The sequence below is a fragment of the Kogia breviceps genome, chromosome 4 (genome assembly GCF_026419965.1).
Source record: "Kogia breviceps isolate mKogBre1 chromosome 4, mKogBre1 haplotype 1, whole genome shotgun sequence".
Classification (NCBI taxonomy): Eukaryota; Metazoa; Chordata; class Mammalia; order Artiodactyla; family Physeteridae; genus Kogia; species Kogia breviceps.
Window position 1 is genome coordinate 18,412,645 of NC_081313.1, and position 23,713 is coordinate 18,436,357.

General features: G+C 36.5%; 1 protein-coding gene across 5 annotated transcripts in view; it reads right to left on the reverse strand.

The window, feature by feature from the left end:
• The window catches only part of CDH12 (cadherin 12), a 1,002,553-nt gene that overhangs the window by 655,719 nt on the left and 323,121 nt on the right, over positions 1-23,713 (reverse strand). For 4 of the 5 annotated variants that reach the window (XM_067030826.1, XM_067030820.1, XM_067030821.1 and 1 more), the window contains exon 2: positions 17,248-17,331. The gene's annotated coding sequence lies outside the window, so the exon portion shown is untranslated. Of the gene's footprint in view, positions 1-10,571; positions 10,703-17,247; positions 17,332-23,713 lie in introns of all 5 variants that reach the window. The other variant, XM_067030824.1, reaches the window with a different exon arrangement.

Here is a 23,713-nt window from a genome sequence, read left to right on the forward strand (position 1 = left end):
CTGCTCATTCCACAAAGACAGAAAATCCATAGAGGAAAGGAAGAGAAAAGAAGTCCTCTTCAGATTTCTCAACTCTGGAATCTCCTTAATCAGCAATCTTTTAAAAATGTGGAGATGAGCCTAGCTTGCCAGCTTTTTTCTATTTAATATAAACATTTTAATAAATCTTACATGGCTAGCTACTATTAACATTATTTCCTCTAGAAGTAAAGAGATTTCTATAGTAAAAACATAGAAAGGACATAATACCTCTGATTATACAACTTTACAGGTTTTGTGTAGAAGCAGAAAACTCTTTAAGGATTGGCATTGTGGACTGGGGAGGTAGAAGCACAGTTCTCTTCAATCCTCCTTCCCTTCCCTTGCATATAAAACTACCTGAATTCCATTGAAATAGACAAACCACTGTTATGACTTACAGATAGTGTATTCCTTTGCTAGGGCTGCTATAACAAAGTACCACAGACTGGGTGGCTTAGACAACAGAAAGTAACTGTTTCATTGTTCTGAAGGCTAGAAGTCCCAGATTGTTAACATCGTTGGTTCCTTCTGGGGACCACGAGAGAAGGATCTGTTCCAGGTCTCTCTCTTTGGCTTGTGGATGGCTGTCTTATCCCTGTGTCTTCATATCATCTTCTCTCTTTTCCTGTCTGTGTCCAGAGGTCCTCTTCTCATAAGGACACAAGTCATATTGAATTAGGGCTCATTCTAATGACCTCATTAATTTAATTACCTATTTAAGGATCTTATCTCCTGTCATACTCTAAAGTAAGAAGAGTTAGGACTTCAGAATATGAATTTTGGAGGAGGACAAAATTCAGCCCATAACAGATGGCATTCCTGATTATTGGAAGCTGTGTCCAAGAAACTGTCTTGCAGAAGCAGAGATAGCAGGTCCATGGCAGATATTTCCCTCTTACCTTCAGAGTTCAGTGTATGGGGTTGGGGTATGCAAAAGAGAGGGAGCCAGGCAAGTACTCTATTATAGAGACACCCAGCAAAGACGGCAATAGGACACAGAATTTACCTTCCCAGACTTCTTTGTAGACAAACGTCACACTCGAAAAGGCACGCAGATCACCTATTATAGATAATTTTCCATTTCCTAAAACTTTCACTTTTTCATCCCTCTACCACTATGCAGGTTTTGTTTCGTTTTGGTCTGGTTTTTGGAGAAATAAATTTTTAATGAATGTCCTTTAAATTTCTACTGTAACATTCTCACGGATGATCTCAGGACACCTGTAAATAAATGCTTTTTAATCTATCTAACTAAAGCAAAATATTGCTTCTAATGGTGCCTTTTGCTATATTAACATCTTACTTAGGAAATTTTACCCTTTTCTAAAATTTAAGATTCCCATAATACAGATGAAGCAATGGCCACTTAAGGCATCAAGCTGAGAAAATGTACTTCTGATGTTTGAGGTTTTTGTGCTTATTCAGTTTAATCATTTTAATGTCCCATTAATTTTTATATTAATCATAAAAATTCTGGATTTTTCTAATGTTGAAACCATTGTATAATTCCTATCACATTCTTTATTTGCATACATTAAAACAGAGTTATATAATATCCAGGATTCACCACAGACACTCATTAACCATTTCCCAACTTAGATTCCACTTCTGGGGTAAAATCATGAATATGAGCACAGAGAAAGATAACGAGGCGCAAAGACTGTTTTACATTGCTTTGAATATTTTAGATAGTGCAAATAGATTATGAAGTTCTGTTTCAAAATTACTTGTCAAAAACACTGCTCATAGGGTTTCCCTGGTGGCGCAGTGGTTGAGAGTCCACCTGCCGATGCAGGGGACGCGGGTTCGTGTCCCGGCCCGGGAAGATCCCACGTGCCACAGAGTGGCTGGGCCCGTGAGCCATGGCCGCGGGGTCTGTGCGTCCGGAGCCTGTGCTCCGCAATGGGAGAGGCCACAACAGTGAGAGGAAAAAAATAAGTTAAAAACACTGCTCATTCTTCAAGATCTGTCTCAATGATTAGCTCTCTTCCAGGATGTCATGTCATTACTCCCATCCCCCTGCACTGCTCTCCTCAGAAGCTACCAAACAATACCTTCTCTTGTAAGGAGGTATCTATTTCCACATCTCAAGTTCAGCTAGCCCTACCTATGATTTAAGAGAAGAGATGTAAATATCTGATACTTTCAGCAAGATTGGAATCAAGTTGTAATCTCTGCTGTCTCTAGGCTAAGAACTTAACTTTTTAAGTGTCCATATCTTCATCTAAAATGTAGTCTATACAGCAGTCATTAACCACGTGCATGAGGTATTGAGCACTCGAAATGCGGCCAGTCCAACAGAGGAGCTAAATTTTTCATTTCATTTAATGCTAGTTAATTTAAACTTAAAACTTGGAGCAATGTAAACGATTCCCCGTAAGAAACATTTGAAAATTACTTTGCTGATAATGATAAATTTACTTCCTATTAAAAATTATACCATTCCCTTATGTTCCTATTAGGTAATGTGCAAACATATCACCATATGTGGTAAGAGGCCTAAAATCGAGTCCTGATACTATGTGTGCATTGGCATCGGGGGAAAATCTGGAGGGCCTCCAACGTCCTCATGGCAAGTGTTCCTCCCTACTGTGTTCCGAGGGATGAGATCCCTGCTCAAACAACCCTTCTAGTCACGGGGACCAGGCACAGTATCTGATTTTCCCTGAGCGGCAAATGTCAGTGTCCTGACAGCCCGCAAGATTGTTCACACAAGCCAATCACATCCTCCTGCAGGAACCGGAGACCATCTCAGCCCCTTGTTATTCTGAAGCCTGCCTACCACAGCCCTCAGCCGTTCATTCTTCCCAAGTGCAGCCCCCATGTGGCCCCGTGCAACGCAGTGTCCTCCTGTCCCAGGCTGCCAGTATATGGGACGGATAACCCACGGTCAATCTCACCTGTCCAGTGTCAGGTGTTCTGCTTTCAGCCATCACCATAACTCCAAGGCAGAGATTCCGCCATCAACAAGGTGAAAAGAAGGAAATCAAAGCACAATTAACGACCTTCCCTGGTGGTGCAGTGGTTGAGAATCCACCCGCGGATGCAGGGGACACGGGTTCGTGCCCCGGTCTGGGAAGATCCCACGTGCCGCCGAGCGGCTGGGCCCGTGAGTGATGGCCGCTGAGCCGGCGCGTCCGGAGCCTGTGCTCCACAACGGGAGAAACACAATTAACATTTGATCATTGTGAATATTGTTTTTTATGGGGAATAGTCTATATGTGTTCAGAGTATAAATTTAAAACTTATAAACAGCATCCCTATCCAATGGTCTATTATCTTAATCCAGCCTATTAACACTGTCAATAACAAGTATTTCTTTTAATTTTCATAATTAGTGCCACTTATCTGCATATAATTTGAATAATAAGAATGCCATTATTCACTCATTTCTTTTCTCTACAAAAACAGCAGTTATGAATGGTTCAACTTAATATTTGAAAAATATTTTTTTTCATGCTAAATAACAGTGTGTAAAGATGCTGTATTACTTTACTGAGCAGCTGGTATCCAGATTCCTCCCAGTGTTGCTTTAAGTCTGGCAGGTCCTGGAAAGTAAAACTCCACTTTCCAGATTCTTTTGAAGCTAGAACTTTAAGTGGTTTATTTACTGCCAATGAGATGTTCTCTAAGGTATGTGAATTCATCTGGGAACAAAGTTACGCAGAAAGAGAAAGGGCAGTGATGTTAGGATCACCCAGTGACGGGTCTGGATCTGGCAGTAGGGCACGGGTCTCAGCCAGCTCTTCCATCACAGCTTCCGGGTACTTGCTTGTACTGAAGGTCATGTGTTCCTGCAGCTAACCATGCTGTGCTGGATTCTTGATCCACGAATCCTAAGATGGTTTGGCCCTGGAGCCAGCCCTTTTCCTCCAGTCTCTTTATTGTACCCAATGGAGAAAAGCCCTGGGCAGACCATTCCTTTGATGACGTTCTAAGTCTCATTCCAGGAAGTCCAGATAGTACTTGCACCTCCTACCCTATTTTTAAAGGTACTTCTGCATAAAAATTAACTTTCTGCTTAACATAGTGACTTCTGTTATGTTGAACTGACCCCTCGATTTATACTAGTTTATTGGAGTGAATCACCAGGATGATGCACCCCTCAGCAACACAGTTTTAGGTGACTGGCAATTACTTCTATCTTCATCATTTCACTGCCTTGCAGTGATGCAATGGCTAATTTTATATGATTGAACTTTTTGAACCCACTTAAAGTACAATGCCACATTTCATATACTTTTGAATCATACCTAAATCTTCTGGGTCCCAGAATCACTGATGATGATCATACCTCTCAACTCAAATTAAATAAGCTGAACATTTAATGCAATGTAAGTGCTGTTTATTATTTGGGCTCATTTTATGTAAATCACTAGATGAATCCTTTTTTTTATTTTTTTATTTTTTTAATTTTTTTTATTTTTTTATTTTTTTAACATCTTTATTTGAGTATAACTGTTTTACAATAGTGTGTTATTTTCTCTTTTACAACAAAGTGAATCAGTTATACATATACATATGTTCCCATAACTCTTCCCTCTTTTGTCACCCTCCCTCCCACCCTCCTTATCCCACCCCTCTAGGTGGTCACTAAATACAGAGGTGAACTCCCTGTGCTATGCTGTAGCTTCCCACTAGCTATCTAATTTACATTTGGTAGTGTGTATATGTCCCTGCCACTCTCTCACATCGTCACAGCTTACCCTTCCCCCTCCCCATATCCCCAAGTCCATGCTCTAGTAGGTCTGTGTTTTAATGAATCCTTTTTTTTAAAATCTATTTTTCCCTGAATAAATGTCCTTTGAGGTGGTCTAGAAATGGAGTAAACTTCTGCCATGTAATCAAGGATGGAAGGGCATATATTTGCTCCTTGAGAGACAGAAAAGTATATAGATCAGCTGAAGCAGGAGGGAAGGCTGAGTAACTGAAAGAAGGACAGTGTGTAGCAATGCACTGGACTGAGAATGGGCCAGCGGACAGAGTGGAGACAGGACTGGAGATGAAGCTAAGGGACCTTGAAATCTGCAATTTAATATCAGATACCCACACTTATACAGCCAATAAACCAACATGATGAGCTGGTCAAACAAAAGGAATCTGACAGATTTGGGGGATGAGGAAGGTGTGAAGAACACAGTGACTGATGTCCATACTGTGAGCCGTGAGACGGTCCAGGGTGAGGGGCCCTGGCTGTGTGGATGGGCAGGCGAGGAGGGGAGTTCTGGGCAGAGTCTGAGCAGGTGAAAGCCCCATAAGTGGGTAGGGCTGTAGCTGAGAAATGGAAGGTTTTGTAGTGCATATGGTTTAGCACAGAGTACAGGGTGGAGAGTGGCTCTAGCAAAAGCTGCAAAACCAATAAGGGCCGTGAGGAGCCTTGTACGATATATATAAGGTCAGGATCAACAGAATTGCCTGTTGCTGCTCTGGAAACACCAGGAGTGCTCTGTGATATGGTTGGAGTTCTGATTTAAGTCATAAGCATACTCCAGAGACATTTATGCCAAGTTTCAATATTCCCTAGCTCTAAGAGGACGCAGCTTGTTGTGAAATGAAATGGGATGATTAACTATCAGAAGGCCCCAGCACAGCATCTTGCACTATGGAAGGAATACAGGTTGCAAAAAGGAAACCCCCTTTTGCACAACGAACAGAGCAGTTATCCTATATTTCACCTCTTCTGTCAGATCCAAGAGATACACAGGATATATGCTTTCTGTCTAGTTTCAAAGGTGTGCTTAGAAGACAGGCATACCTTAGGGGCAAGAGGAAGAATGGATTTCAAACAACATAGAAAGATGGAATAAATATCGTGCTTAAAAAAGGAATTTCTCCATCTGTCTTGTCATAAGCAGCAAAAACTTTAGAGGAGCCTACTGCTGTTTGCGGAAAAAATTTCTTTACAATGTTCATTAAGAATCTCTGAACACTGACCATGTTAATATGCTATTCATATGTGAGGAAATAATTATTAAAAGCCAGAAGAGGAGATTATATTTTTGTAGATATTAATTAAATTTACAGGGCTACAGGGCTCTATGTGTTATGTGCAAATAATTTATTATTTCCAAGGACCCTGTGTCTGCCCACTGTTTAAACAGCAGACTAAATATGACAGTGATGTCTTGCTATGATATGATGAGTCTGACAAGTTGAGAGATACATATATACACAGATACACACATAGATACACACATAGATTGATATACATATATATTCATGTAAATATATAGATATATGTGTGCATCTATATGTCAGAAATAGATGTTTAAGACATTTTATTAAATGAATGGTGAAGTAATTAGCAGAACAACAGAAATAAATTTGGAAATATGGGAAAAACAATCACTGAGAATATAATGGAATTTATGAAAAATATATAAAGTGAGCATGAACTTCTTAAATGTTTGCAATGAGGGTTAGCTAGCTTGAAATGAAAGGAGACCTATGATTTCTGGCATCAGAGAAATATAGAAGAGAGTATTCCATTCTCTCCAAATTCCAGAGGAAAACAAAGAAGAACATAACCTATTTGTTAAAAATCACTTCAATTGATTTTTTTAAACATCTTTATTGGAGTATGATTGCTTTACAGTGTTGTGTTAGTTTCTGCTGTAATACAAAGTGAATCAGCTCTATGCATACCTATATGGTATATCCGCATATCCCCTCCCTCTTGCATCTCCCTCCCACCGTCCCTATCCCACCCCTCTAGGTGGTCACAAAACACTGAGCTGATTTCCCTGTGCTATGTGGCTGCTTCCCTCTAGCTATCTATTTTACATTTGGAACTGTATATATGTCCATGCCACCCTCTCACTTCATCCCAGCTTACCCTTCCCCCTCCCCGTGTCCTCAAGTCCATTCTCTACGTGTGTCTTTATTCCTGTCCTGCCCCTAGGTTCATCAGAATCTTTTTTTTTTTAGGTTCCATATATATGTGTTAGCATATGGTATTTGCTTTCCTCTTTCTGATTTACTTCACAGACTTCAATTGATTTTTTACAGGGTAGACACTGCTCTAAGTATTTACAAATAGTATACACAGATACTAACTCACATAATCTTTATAACAACCCTATGAAATGCAATACTCTTCTTAGATCTATAATATTCTATATTATAGAAAAAAGAAATGAGGCATGGGGAGGTAAAATAACTTTTCCAAGTTTATACTACTAATAAATAGCTATGCTGGATTCAAATATAGATAATCCAGCAGGAAGCCTATGCTGGTACTTTCTACAATTTTGTGCCAAATCTAAGACAACAAACTACTGGAACCTAAACTACCCAGGCAAACTAAAATGCCCAATGGAGTAGAAACTACTTTGTTACTCAGAGTGTAATACAAATGCTTCATTCATCGTATAAGTTTGATGAAATATAAAAGGGTTTTTTTGACTCTGAATTGCATGCTCTGGGAAAAGTGCTGAAACCTAATGTAGATTTATTTTGACCTGCGCCACATAGACTCTTTCCTTGGTAGTTTGAAACGTGTATGACAGTTTGTTTTCACCATGAACCACAAGCATGTCTCTATGTGTTTTAAAATAGAGCAAGAATCCCAAATGGGTTAAAGACAAACTTATATTGTACCTAAATAATCTGCATCTCCCCCCAGATTTTAGCTGCATGACTGGCTGTAAGAAGTAAGATCAGTGAGAAAGCTGTTCCTGCTAAGGGTGCTTGTACAAGGAAGTGAGGAGGGAGGGCTACAGCATGGAAGCTGTAACAAGTAAGGTTGTAAGATCAGGAGAAGATGCAGAAATCTCGAGAGTGGAACTGGAATATGATAAAATGTCATAACGAAACTCACAATCGTAATAAGAGTCAATGAAACTCAGCATTGCCAAAGACTCTGCACATAAAGATGCAAGGAATATTATCAAGAAATGATGATGTAGGGTTTCTGACCACTGGATGTAGAACAACGTACATCACTGCCAGGCTTCTAGAACTGTTTAGTGTTTGAATGCCAACTTAACTTCCTCAGGGTACTCAGTCTATACAGGAGCCAGAGCATGACAACAGTGGAAATTAGTGAAGCAATTCAGATGTTTTGCCATTCTAAATACCATAGATAAATATTGAGACTTTTATAGAGTTAGAAGGAGTGATTCTGTTCTGATTATAAACCAACCAGGTAATTCCTTCAGATTTATGATACATACAAATTGTAATCTTTCCTATGTTATTATTGCACTCTGATATTTCAAGAACTGTATCTTTGTGATATCCCAAGATCAGATATAAATCTACTTGGAGGCATCTCATAGGGTAGTTCCATTAATAGGATATATAGTAAATAAGTTTGAAGAAACTTTATACTTTTATTTACCTACCTATACTGTTAAAAATAGATGTTTTAAACTTCATCTACCTATATTTTCACCATGGGCATTCATTAAACAAACATTCAAATATTGCATATTATTTAAGATTAGTTTCAGCCAGCGCCCCCAAATGATAAGAAGGCACTTGTCCTAAGTGTACTTTTCATAGTGGTATGAATTGCAGTCATAGATTGTACTGCAATTAGATACAGATACGCAATCAAAATGTTACGCCTTTGTTTTCCGACCTGATATGACTCTTCCCGTGAGCAACACCATCTCCAGTTTAAAATTTTGTTACGTCTAAAAATTTAAGTAGTTTGTGAAGATGTATATCACGATATTTGGGATATTGTTCAGTCTTTCACGTCCCTCCCTGGGCTTGCATTTTAGATAGAAGGGGTTCATGTGACCTTGTAGAGTTGGGAGGAAAAGGGCTTTCTAGAACAGTGGTGATGATGCCTTGTGGGGTGATTGGCATCTGCTCAGGTATGTTGAGTCGGGTTGCTTCCTTGAGCTTACTTGTTACATATTGTTGACACTTTCAGCTAAATAAATATGTTACCTATTCTTCTTAGCTCAGCCAGGCGCCTTCTCTGTCAACCAAGCTGCTCCAGCCTCTTCATTCTCCCGAGGCTGCAGGAGTTGGAGTGGCCACCTTATACGGGTGTTTTCTCAAGAACCCAAAAGCATTGAGAAAAGATTCCTTTGCCCTCCCTGTGTTTAGCTCCATCCTTCAATGAATCCCCTTGCATGCCCTGAGATGAACTGATCCTTTCTCTTATTACCATCTTAACATGCTTCCCCATGAAACCAGCCAGCAATACTGCCCTTAGGTCATACTTTTCTCAATTGACCATGGGGCATTAAGCCTCGTGACTTAGCTGTTGTGGAAAGCACCATTTGGTCTGCCATCTTCCCACATCAGGCTTTCATCATCACAGAAATATAAGAGCAATTTCATGATTTCATTCACCACACCTATCCCTTAATACTAAATGGGAGCTAAAGGTATTTAGAAACATTTTTTTTTTCTTAACCACTCCTTTCAAGCTACTGCCTTGATGTTGAAAATAAACTCTGTCTTTATTTTGCTTCCGTTGTTGTCTCATAAAAATTTTGCTCACCAATCCATCAACATTGCTCTTGTCCATGTAAACAACAAAATTTATGTCGTGAATTCCAATGGTCTGTTCTCAGTCCTGATTTTTTTTTTTTTTTTTTTCGGATTCATCAGCAACACTTGACCCAGTTGAAACACTTCATTCATGTGATGTCAGGACACCTCTCTTCTTGTTCCACTCCTTCACTGACCCCCCCCCTTTTTTTTTTCAGTTCTTCTTCATCTCCCTGACTTCTTCTCACTATAGCGCCCCTGAACCTAGTTCTTGGATCTTTACTCTTCTCTAAACTTGCTCCATTAGAGACCTAATCCCGTATCAAGTTGTTTAAACCCATTTTATTGTGAGGATATAGGAGTGGCTAAGAGCATGGTATCTAGGGCTGGACTGCCTGTGTTAAGGTTTCCACCTTAACTACCTACCAACTACGCAATCCTGGAGAACATTACTTTACCCTCTTAGTCTCATTTTCCTCCTCTGTAAAATGAGGACAGTTATTATTAGTACCTGTCTCATAAATTTGTTAGGAGGATTAAATTAAATGAACCATTACATACAAAAAGCTTAGAAAAGCACCTGATGTATAGGGGATTTTATATTTTTGTTTAACAATGCATATAGGTCAAATGTCATAGGATTTATACACCAGAGGAACTCATTCCTGAATTTCATATAAATATATCCAACTGCCTAGTCAACATTTCTTTAAGATGTTTAAAGGCAGCTCAGACTTTGCATACTCAGTTAATGGCAAAACCATCCTCCAACTTCGCGGGTCACACATCACCCTGGACCTCTCCCGTCTTTTCACACCACACATATAATACGCCACCAAATCATCAAGTCTTAACCTTCCTACTTCTCATTCTTTGGTCTGCTGTCTCCCAGTTCCCAGCTATAATCATTGCACACCTGTGTTATTATCCTTGCCTTAAGAAGGATTCCCTAATTCCAGGGCTGTGCCCCTATAGTGCAGCATCAGCACTGCAGCCAGAAAAGTCCCCTTCAAAGATAAGATGCATCGTGGTACTGCTCTATCCAGGTCCATCCAATGCCTTCTAGTCTCACCCAGAGGAAAAAGCAAAGTCCTTACCCTGCCCATGAGGTCCACTGTCTATCAGAGCTCATTTCCTGCACTCCTTCCCCACTCTCTCTCTCAGCTTCTGTCGCACTGATCTTGCTGTGTTTTGATCATGTACATCAAATAGCTCCCACCTTTTCACCCTGAAACGTATAGTTGACTTCAGAATGCCGTTCTTCAGATATTTGCATGGTTGCTCCCACATTTTTCTCAAGTCTTTCCAAATGTCATTTTACTGGGAAGACCTTCACTTAACCATGTTTTTAAATTCTGCAAAATACTATTTCCCCTTTGCTCTCCAACACAGAAACTTCCTATCACTCTTCTCAGCTTATTTTTGGTATAGCACTTCTCATTTTCTATAAATTGATTTAGCTATAATTTAAATATGATTTATATGTTATATAATTTCTTTACTTTTATTCTTTTCACAAAAATGTAAGCACCAACATGGTTAGTAATTTTTAATGATATGTTTCACAAATTTATACACTATCCAGAGAGAGTTCTTGGCAGAAAGTAATGTACAGATTGTTTTCAATAATATTTTTGAGTAAATTAATCTCTGAATCTACACTATAATTTACCTCCCCTCCCTACCAAGCATTGGATGCTTTATTTAAACTAGGGAGAAAATCATTAAGGAAAAAAATAAAGAGGATAAGTGAATTAATTTTTGTCTGCATGTCACCCACTCTACAGAGGTATCTGAAATATAAAAAAGAATTTTAAAATGATATTAAAATACATTTAAAATATAATATTTCTCTCTATTCTCCCTATTTAATAATAATTTAAAGATAATTTTGATATGTAGACATAGGTGCAAATATTTGCTCTTTTTAAATAGTAGCTTACTGTTTTTTAAGCAGACTCTGGGACCCATAAGTTTGTGATTAAATAGAAGGTGTAATTATGAAGTCAAAAGTGATTTAGCCCATTTTTAGTGTAAAAATATACAGCAAGTTTCTCCCATTTACTTAATACTGGTTTTCGTTTATGTGGCAATGAAGCCTCACTGAGTCTCAAAGTTTTATGCCCTCCTTGCCTCGAATTGGTCCTGGGAAATTCAGTACAATGTTGTTAGAAAACATATAAAGGAACAACTAAATGCAATGATATACAATACAACAAAGCTGTTTTGCTCTAAAATCATTACACAAGCTTGTATCAAAACATATGGTACTTAATCACCATTCCAGAGGAAGGAAAAGTGGTAGCTAAAAAGATGTTTGAGGGCTTCCCTGGTGGCACAGTGGTTGAGAATCAGCCTGCCAATGCAGCGGACACAGGTTCAAGCCCTGGTCCGGGAAGATCCCACATGCCAGGGAGCAACTAAGCCCGTGAGCCACAACTACTGAGCCCATGAGCCACAACTACTGAAGCCTGCTCACCTAGAGCCCCTGCTCTGCAACAAGAGAAGCCACTGCAATGAGAAGCCTGTGCACCACAACGAAGAGTAGTAGCCCCCCGCTCGCTGCAACTAGAGAAAGCCCACATGCAGCAATGAAGACCCAACGCAGCCAAAAATAAATAAATACATACATTTATATATATTTTAAAAAGATATTTGGACTAAATTAGAGTAGTATAGGATTACCTGCCAAATGGAAAGAAAGGTTATTTGTCCCAAGCTTGGAGTATAGAAGAGGGTTCACCCCATGCAGAGGTAGCCCAAATTTTAAAATGTGCTATTTTGCTCTGCTTTTCAAAGACAAGTTGTGGCGTTCCAAAATGTCAGATAAAATCATGTTCAAATATCAACACAAAATACATTTCAATGCTAAATATAAATATATATTTTAATTATCAGCCTCTCTGGGTTTATAACACTATAGCTCCCCTTAACTCAAATAGATAATTAGGTATTGGCTACATTAAAAGAATCATTGCCAAGGGATATTTGATATTAAACCAGGGAATCAGAAACTGGAGTCTACTTGTGTCTCCTTAATAGGCTCAATAATTATCCTTGAAAAGTGATTTGACTATTCTCTGATCTATCCTGGTGTTTTTATAAAATTGCCAAGTTCAGCTGTATTATGAACGTGATTTAAAAGAATACTGAGAAAATTAACAAATTGTACTTTTCAAGAGCTTTAAAATTTGATTAAAGTTTCTATCTTCAACAAAAACTGAAACCTCTTACTGTGCATGATTTACTCATTTGCATCCAAAGGCCTTTGATTAGAATAATTTTTCAAATATAAACAATTAGTAACAGGCCATTTGTTTACTAAATGTCATAGAAGAGACCCAGCTGTCTTTATCTGCTTCATTTGACTATTCTGAATTTACAATTTTCTCATGACTTTTCACTATTTAAACATGTTTAACTAAACATGAAGATCTTTGGGGACTGGATATTTTAAAGTTATCTTCCATATACTGTCAAAGAAGAAATATGTTTCAATCTGAGAAAATGATTAGCTTTTCCACATAAGTGGACTCCACTTTTAATACACCCTCGAAATATATCTTATCACTTACTCAATTTATTAGGATGTAGAAGGGGCCTTTTTTAAATCAACTTTAAAATTATGTTCTGCTGACTTGCAAATGGCAGGTCAATGCTAACTGAGAGAAGCCTTAAAAACTCTTGACACATTTTATCCCTGCACAAGATTGCATGCTCTCTGTGTTCTAATCCTTGGCTTTCCCGTATTTCCTTTAGGAGGTTAAGAAGATGAATGTTCATTGCTTTTAATCCTCATCATGATTTATGAGCCTCTTGGTATCCTTTCCCCAAAGCAGTTACAACTGTGTAGGTGGTTCTGCCTGCTGCTTAAATTACAGACATCTGCAAAGTAAATTATGGATTGTTGCCCCATAGACCATAACAAAGCATTCTCTTCATCTCTCCTGCAGGAGTTTTTTTTTTAAATTAGAACAAAGACCATGTGCATTTTTACTTGCTTGTGTACTGAAGAATTTTAAGCTAAACTGAATGATAGCACAATGGCCTGAATTATGACCTGTCACGAAACATCAAAGCAGCATGACATATAAACAGGACTACTTTAAAGCTAGAAAAAAAAAACCCCTCCCATTTATTTATATCTTTCTTCTTTATTTAAGGACTACCACCTTTAGGTTCTCAGAAGGAAGGTGACCTTTAAAATTAGCTAAAAATATGTGCTATGGAATAGAGATGCAGGTAAGTGACCTGAGTCTCCAAGCAAGCAAGATTTTAAGAGCATCTTGTGGATATTTAAAACTAAATATTGAGCAAACAAGGAGAAAATTACATGAAGGAGAATCCATGGAAGATTGGGGTATCTTTTTTTAGATTTTTTTTTTTCTTGCACTGATATCACTGGTAGTAAACCTGTTTTAATATCCTGGAAGCATGTCACAATCATGAGTAACTGGAACAATTATTTCTTCTGAATAAAAAGCCTAGCAGAGTCTAGTTGAAATAGTCAACTCGCTCTGTATTTTCCTTTCTTTTCTGTGCTTATTATTCCGTGTCGATGATGAATCATAATTCCCAATGACAGGTTCATTGTGCAATTCTAACAGGCACGTTTCAAACGACTAACCTTTGACAATTACCCCCAAAATAGAAATATTCCAGCATTTATTTTCTTCAGATGTGCTAATTGCAACCCAAACAATAACCCATCAGGGGAAAACTACACTAACAAAAAAAATGTTTTAATGATGTTTAATAATGCCTTACAAAGTATATTTCTTTCTTAAACAGATTTTTTTTTTTTTTTTTTTTTTCCCGGTACGCGGGCCTCTCACTGTCGTGGCCTCTCCCGTTGCGGAGCAAAGGCTCCGGACGCGCAGGCGCAGCGGCCATGGCTCACCGGCCCAGCCGCTCCACGGCATGTGGGATCCTCCCGGACCGGAGCACGAACCCGTGTCCCCTGCGTCGGCAGGCGGACTCCCAACCACTGCGCCACCAGGGAAGCCCTGCAGTTCATTTTTGAACCCTACTGTCAACTCAGCAGGATGTTGTGAGCACTAAAACCAGATATGCTCTAATCCGGTCCTAGCTGAGCAGATAGATCTATTGCTCCCTCTGTGTCCATCAGTTTGTGTTTCACCTCGCCACGGCTGAGAGGCGATATTCTCTTAGTGTCGGGACCTGATATTCATACCCATGGCCTGAAGACTTTATTTTTCAAGATAGATCCTTGATTTGTTTGCCTCTGTGTCAGTCTCTGTGTTAATCCCCAACATTTTCCTTTTGCAGCCGCACTTCACCTCTTTGTCCTATTGAAATGTTATAAAATTCACCATATATGAAATAATCACATATCTTCATGCCTTTTAGACAACTATACCCTCTTATTTATATATTTGTATGCAGTTCTTTTTAAAATCAGCTCCAATGGCCTTTTCCTGTGTTTTCCCTTCCCTTTCAACCAAAACATGCAGAATGGAATCCCATCCCAACTTCTCTGCAATCTTAGCATGTTTCATATTGAAACAAAAAAGGATTCTATAAATAGTCAAAGAGTGCTGTTTGACCATATGAAAACAACATGATTTATTTCTTTTCTTTTTTTTTTTTGACATAATTTATAAAAATAATCGAATTACTTATTAGGCAATCATGGACATAAGTAAGAAGTGAGTAGAACAAATGGTAAATTTTGTGAAATGTTAAAGGAGAAATAGACTGCTCTTTGTTCAGAAAAGAATTTACAGAAGGAGGCGCTGGGATATTGTAAACAGGCCCCAGGGCATTAATGTATTCAAAAATAAATTAACAGGAGACAAATATTTTAATACTAAATTTGTTTGCCTTGACACCTATATCGTCAATGTTCTTGGATATCACTGTCTATTTTTTTTGCCTTTTCTGGCCACGTAGGGCAGCTTGTGGGATCTTAGTTCTCTGACCAGGGATTGAACCCTGGCCAGAGCAGTTAAAGGGCCGAGTCCCAACCACTGAACCACCAGGAAGTCCCTCAGTCTGTTCTACTATATCATTCCACTGAGATTACTTTTAGGTCTATTTTCACATGTGAAATTTATGAAAACCCTTATGCTAAAAGGGAAACAATTTCAAGCCATTCTCTTCAAATGTCTTCTGCATTAATTTGAACTCTCTCCTGATTGAAAACAAGTGAACATTCTAATTTCTTTAAATTTATTCATTCTCAAGTTATTATCTCTAAACTATTCTTAGGTAAAGTGATTATCAAACTCACATATTTCTTTTAATCTTCGTTATAGCACAGAGAGAACAAAAGGACATTTAAAGAGAGTATGTTTCTCTTTTATCTGGATCTTTGGAAGTTTTAATGCTTCATTAAGCTTTAAAGTAAAAGATGCAAAGTCTTGCATTAATAATTAGAATGGTATGGTATTAATTTTTTATTACTCATTCTTGTATCACAAATAATATTTAGCTTGATGAAATCACGGTTTTGTAAGAAGGATCTGTTGCTGGTTAAAGGAATAAAATGTGAAGTGTTAACCTCTCTTACCCTATCAATCCTAGCATAGGTTCTGGAATAAAATCCCCACTCCAAAATTATTTAAAATCAGAGATTTAAAAATTATTCAAATTTTCTATAAAATACAAAGATTTTACAAAGTAAAAGTAAGATATTTTCTATAAGGTAGATTTGAATATTGATGAGAACAAATTGTAGGATAAATGGATGACAACGAGGATTAGGAATCAGTAGTGTTTGAAATATAAAGGTTAATAATTTTATTTCAAAGTTTTAATACTGAAAAAATTTAAAATTTGTCCTCAGATCTGACAAATTGAAATTAATTGATGTTGTAAAGGTAGATTAAAGCATAATCTTTTTGAATGAATGTATCTCATAAAAGAAAAGTTAAAAACAAAAAGAAAAGGTATAATTTTTCTATTTATTAAATATGAGTATGCAGAGAGACTTTGAACAAATATCACAGCAAGATCCATAAAGCCACATTAGCTTAATTGCATAGTTGCCTTATCTCTTTAAACTTTTCTTTCTGAGCTATTATATCATGGTTAATCTTAATTGATCACTGATTGAGAACTGAGAAAATGAAACTTGTTTTGACTGTAGCCTAAGAATAGATGCTACATTTACCAAGCAAGGAGTGTCATGGTGGTGCTTTAATTATTGTTTCTAGAAGGTTAACTGTAAATGTCTAAATCTCAGGGTTTAGATTTCTCATCAGCAAAGGAAAATCAGCCTACAATTGCTTTCTCAAGAAACAATTGAACTAGACTCTGTCATATTAATATGAATAAAGACAAGAAAATTTGTGACATTGTCTCTTTGTTCCTGTGTCAGAGCTTCATCTGAGGTTTGCCTTTGAAATAAGACATACCCAATTTAACAAAAGTAATATCCACTAATTATGAGGGAGTGGGCAAAGTATCATAAAAAAGAATACAAAAGGAAGAAAATCAATTTATGTTCTTTTGGAAGTACATAGCTACTAGGTCTTCTCAAAAATCTGCATGTGAATTGAAACAGTGTGAGAAAAATATAATAAAGTAGCTTAAATGTACAGAATCCTTGCTAAAAGAAATGGTTACTTAGGTTTCATGGTTCTGTTATTTTATGTCAACCACCTGTAAGTATATAACCAATTGAATATTCTGATTTCTAGTGAAACAAATATTTTAAATAGTAAAGAAGTTTTAAAAAGCATTTGAATTTTAAAGTATTTATTAAGAGGTTAAAAGCATACATCTTGATGATATTTAAATGGAACTTACCTTTAAGAAGGCTGGCATCCTTTAAAACTCGAAAGTGCTATTGAGTTCCAAATGGACTATATTCCCAAATAGAGTCGAACAGAGCTGGAAAGACAAACACACACAGAGTTGTCATGTCAAGTATGTTTTTCTAACACATATTTTAGAATATTTTACATTTACTTAAAGCTTCAAAGACAGTTCAGAGTTCTTGTATACCCCCATCTAATTTCTCCAATTGTTAATGTTTTATATACAATAGTTTATTTGTCACAACTTTTGATACACTGTGATACATGAACTCAAATAAACTAATATAGATACTTTTTTCTGATTTCATAAGCTTTTCTCCTAATGTTCTTTTCTGTTCCAGATGTATTGAATTTAGTCTTTACATCTCCTCACCCTCTTCTGGACAGTGATAGTTTCTCAGATTTTCCTTGTTTTTGATGAAGCTTTTCTCCTAATGTTCTTTTCTGTTCCAGATGTATTGAATTTAGTCTTTACATCTCCTCACCCTCTTCTGGACAGTGAGAGTTTCTCAGATTTTCCTTGTTTTTGATGACCTCATGCGTCTTGAAAAGTAGTGGTCAGACATTCACGTGATATCTTTCAACTGGAATTTTCCTGATGTTTTTCTCACAATTAGATGAAGGGGGATGAACTAATTCTTTTTCATTAGACTGGTTTTTGGAGGAAGACTACAGAGGTAAAGTCATTCTCACCACTTCATATCAAGGGCGCATGTCAACCAGCATAACTTATTACTGTTGATACTAATCTTGATCAGCTGACTGAGATAGTGTTTGTCTCAATTCTGTACTGTAAAGTGACTTTTCTTCTCCCTTTCTATACTGTGCCTTGTAGAAGCAAGTCACTAAGTGCAGCCTATGCTCAAGGGTAAGAAGTCTACCTCCTTGTGGGGGAAATAACTACCAAATTTATTTGAATTATTTTCTGTAGGAAAGATTTGTCTATTCTCCCCATCTTGTTTGTATATTTATTCATTCAGTAATTTATGTATATCAGTGTGAACCCATGGATATTTATTTTGTATTTTGCGTTATAATTTAATTCCACACTATTTTGTCGCACAATTTGGTCCAGTTTTGGCCTCTGTGAGCTCTTTTCACTTGGCTTTGTATCCTTTAGACATACCACATCACTATGTTTTTCGAGCTTACATTTTCAGACTCCTTTCTTAACTTCTGATACTCTAAGATAGTCCACGCTAATATTATATGCCCTAGACTCAGCAATATTTCAAGGATGCTGGTTGCTTTTATTGGAGAATGGTCTTAGGAACCAAGATCTAGGCACTAGGGGTTTTCCTCGCTACTGGAACACCATTGCTTCTAAACCTCCTCCAGGGACTGAGCTAGGAAATATATTTATACTAACTTGTGTATATTCACATATCCATAATTGTTTCTGATGTTTCTAAACAATATTTTATACTGTTATCTCTGACTCTAATCCCATCATATATTTCAAATAAACAGCATCTTGGATTTAGTAGGATATATTATTGGAAACACATCTTACATTTCTGTTTGAAATGTTTCTATTTGAGTAATATATTGAGAGTGACTCTAAAAAGATGCCCACCCAAGTGAGAAAATACATGCCTGGTGTCCGATTCTGAAGAATCTTTGGGAAAGTTCATGGACTTTTATTGTCATTCATTCCTACTGAAGTTGTTCATGCTTGGAAAAGGAAAATAACCTTTAATAATGTGTGCACACAACCACAGCTACCTGATTGTTTTTTGTCAAGTGTCATAGACAGAAAAAATTTTTAAAAATGAGGAAATATAGATTAGTTATTAACTAATATATTTTCTTCTGTTGATATTATGTGTCTAGGTTTTATATGATTAGATTTTCTTTGAAGGATGAAAAGTCTGAGATTTCAAATTTACCTGAGAAATTTTATTTTTAATAAATTTATATAATAATGAAAATTAATACATATATATTAGCTATTATAAGTAAATTCTAATCAGAATGTTTAGAAGCACTTATCATTTTTATCACAAAAAATTGAGTGGAAAATATGGATAACAATAGACTAGCTTGATAATCTATATGGGATGACTGTTATTTTCTAGAAGTAAAGTAACTTAATTATTTTTATCCTGGTGTGATGGACTGTATGTTTATGTTTCCCCGCAATTTCATATATTAAATCCCTAACTAATCCTCTTGTAATGGTGTTTGGAGGTGAGGCCTTTGGGGAATAATTGAGTTATAAATGTGGAGCCCTACTGATAGGTTTAGTGCCCTGATAAGAAGAGACACGAGAGGGCTTGCTTCTCCCACGTGAGGATACAAGGAAAAGGCAAACCAAGAAGAGGACAATCATAAGAACAAAATCTGCTGCCACCTTAGTCTTGGACTTCCCAGCTTCTAGAATTGTACGAAATAAGTGTTTGTTGTTTAAGCCACATAGTTTATAGGAATTTGTTATAGTGGTCCAAGAAAATGAAGACACCTGGTAACGTATAAAAGTTTACCTCTCAAAAAATCTTTAGGATTAAAAACCAATAAAATAATAAATAAATTCAAAAGAAATTCTCAGATATTATATACCATTAAATTCTATTTGAAACTTTGTTTAAAAGGTACCAGGACCTGTAACAGTTTCTTCTGACTGTGGCAAGAAATTCCCACAAAGGTAGGGGCTTAGAAACAATAGAAATGTATTCTTTCACAGTTCTGAAGGTCAGAAGTCCAAAACCAGTATGACTGAGCTGAAATCAAGGTGCTAGCGGGGCTACTCTCCTATCAGTGTCTAGGGAAGAATGCATTCCTTGCCTGTTTTAACCTTCTAATGCCTGCCGTAATGCTCTATCTTGTGGCCGCATTATTCCAGTCTTAAAGGCTGGCATCTTCAAATTTCTCGCTCCTCCTTAACACGCTTGACCCTCTGTGTGTTTCAAATCTCCCATATGGTTTCACTTGTAAGTATACATGTTACTGCATTTTGGGCCCATTCAGATAATCCAGGATAAACTCCCCATTTAAAGATCCTTAGTAAAGACCATTTCTTGCCTTATCAGGTAACAGTCATAGGTTTCATGAATTAGGATTTGGCTATAGTTTGTGAGTCTATTTTTCAATCTACTACAGATTACCTTATAAATTTCCTTCCTATCCCCTTCTATAGAAGAGAAAAAAAAATATTAGGGTAAAACAATTTCCTCATGAGTCTATTTCACGTAAGATAGTGTATATAGTTCTGGTGACATTAGAAATATAATCAAACACAATGAAAAAGTGTTTTAAAATACTGTTTAAGATAATATAGGATAGGCATAATTTTAAGTTGCTTGGAGAGACAGATGGATATTACTTAATAATATAACTTAAATAATTGATTAGCTCTTTTCCTTGTAGACTAGGATCACTGATAACCTACAATTATGTTGTGATAAACTAGATAAAACTACAGAACTAAAAAAAAAAACAAAAAACTACAGAACTGATGTTTCAGAATTATGGCTCTATAATCTTTAGAAAAAATCTTAACTAAGCAAACATTTACAAAAAATTTAGAGGAAACACCTTATAAATTCGGAAGCATATTACATTTGTAAATTATTACTATTGGCATAATTTATCTCTTCCGTTTGGTCAATTTTCAAGGGACCCTGACACTAAGAAAGTAACTAGCAATAAAATAAGAGGCGTTAGCAATAAAGGAAGAATGGGAGCTGATAATTCAGGATATTATCACAAATAAAGGCATGAATGGTTTAGTGGGGTTTAAATTACCACCGCTGTTAAAAGAATCCAGATTGCAGGGCATATGAACTAAAGGAACTAGAGATGAGATACTTGCATGTAAGGGGTATGTAGAAGATTAGCCCCATCTATGGAATGAAATTAGAAAAATCTTCTACCCACCAGTTCTGAGAAGTTACACAAATACCAGCTGCTCACCTCGTACCATAGATAGAAAAGATGTCACCCTTGAGAAAGCAGGTGGCAAGTGTGGACCTAATGTGCATATGAAGTTTAAATTCATACGCCTATATGGTACAGGGACTCCAACCCAAAATATGAACATGAAACTTGGTACGGCAGTGGTGAAACCAGTAGAGACTCAGCAGAGCAAATGCAAAACATCTTAAAGAGGTTCTTTCACAATCTAAGACATTAGTCTCCCATAGTAGGGGTCATGAGGGGAAGACAGAGAAAAAGCAAAACACCATAAATGAAAGTCAGCAGAAGCAATTAAATGAAAGATTTGTTTCTTAAGAACTAGAAATAATAGAATAAGCCATAAAAGACATATCATAAATATATTTAATTTCTTCTGAGTTAAAAAATAAGAGAAAAATTATAAGGTAAGAGCATGTCAGAACTATAACAAACAAATTGAACCAAAAAAATTATATATATATATATATATATATATATATACACACACACACCTAGAAGCAATCTCATGAGCCATGTCTAGCTAATCCTAATATTCATTTGAAAGAGCAAAACCCAAGAAGTACACAGATTATGCTGGAAATATAAAATGTTCTCCCTATCAGATATTAAAAATTATTATAAAAGAAAGAAAAAAATATTGTATTGCTACTGGCACAGTTAGAGCCCAAATGATTTATTCAGTATAGGAGAAAATTGAGAAATAATGTTATATCTATATGGAAACGATATAGAGAAGAGATGCCATCAAAATTAATAAGGAAAGAACAGAATATTAAATTAAATAAGTGGTGCTGAAACAATTTGCTATGCAGATGCACAAAATGAAAGTAGATTTCCTTCATCATACAATGCACAAAATAATTTTCAGAGGTGTAGAGAAACAAAAGCTTAAAATATAAAAGAAAATACAGAATATGTTATGAAATATGAATTTAAAAGTTTTCTTTAAGTGAAAATTTAAAAGCACAAATCAAAATGATACATTTGAATTAGAATTAAATCATGTATTCAGAATTAAACTTTACAAACAAAAGGAAAATCTATGGCAGAGACTGTGAGAAGACACTTGTAATTTATGGAACAAAGTTTAGAGTATAGATTATATTAAGAACTTCAGTAATCAATAAAAACATATTTACAAGGCTATAATCTGGATATATATATATATTTTTTAAATTCCTCTATTTTTTTTTTAAGCAAATTGTATATTTATTTATTTATTTATTTGTTTATTTACGGGTCTTCGTTTCTATACAAGGGCTTTCTCTAGTTGTGGTGAGCAGGGGCCACTCTTATGGCGGTATGCAGGCCTCTCACTGTCGCGGCCTCTCTTGTTGTGGAGCACAAGCTCCAGACGCGCAGGCTCAGTAGTTGTGGCTCATGGGTCTAGTTGCTCCGCGGCATGTGGGACCTTCCCAGACCAGGGCTTGAACCCGTGTCCCCTGCATTGGCAGGCAGATTCTCAACCACTGCGCCACCAGGGAAGCCCAAGCTGGATATTTATATAAAATAAAAACAGGACTGCCAGTAAGCATATAAAAAGAACTTCAACTTTAGCCATTATCAGGAAGATGCAAAATAAACAGCAATGCCATATTATTTCACACTTAATTAGACTAGCAAAAAGAAAAAAAAAATTAAAGTTAAATATAAAGCCTGAAATTATTAATAATTTCAAGGGAATGAAGTGATGGAAACTTTCATATAGAGTTGGAAGTGGTCACTAACACAACTGCTTTGAAGAATAATTTGGCAATATCTGGTAAAGGTGAAAATGCAGGTAACCTTTGCCCCTAGCAATTCCACTCCTGTATGTACATACTAGACTAATTCTTGCACATGTGCACAAAAATGTTTGCACAAGAATGTTTGGTGCAACTTTGTTCAAACTCTTAAGGCAATTAGTATTTTTGAAACCTCTTGATTCATAACAAAGGCAAATAGAACTAAATGCCTTATATAAGTATTTCAACTGAACTTAATCATGAAATATTTTTACTTATAATTTATTGGAAAATATTTAAACTATTTTTGATATCTGTATGTTCACAGGTATGTATAATTGCAGGTTTGGGAGTTTGTGTGCATGTGTGTTAAGTATATATGAAGTCAGATAAGAAGGGTAAAGGTTTGCTTTATTATGCTGTAATCATAGTTAAGAATATCATACCCAACTTATGCAAGAACAGTCACAAAACCAAATCATATTTATGTATTACTAAGTTGAGTTATGAATACATAAATATTTGAAAACACAGTGGGCCAACACCATGAACTTTAATAAAACAGGATAACACTAGAGTCAGGAGAAATATCATACTTAGCTAAAGCTCTTAGGTGACATAGCAGTAAGACCAGACACACATTTTACCAGTAAAGAGAGTATATTAAATAATTAGATAAACTCTCTTGTATTCTTCTGCCTGCTTCTGGCATAAAAATAAATCCCCTTGTAATTAGCTAACATATTTCACTGTGGCGTAGTGGTAAAGAGGTACAGCAATGAAAATAAATGACACTGGAAAGACATAGGCTGAGGG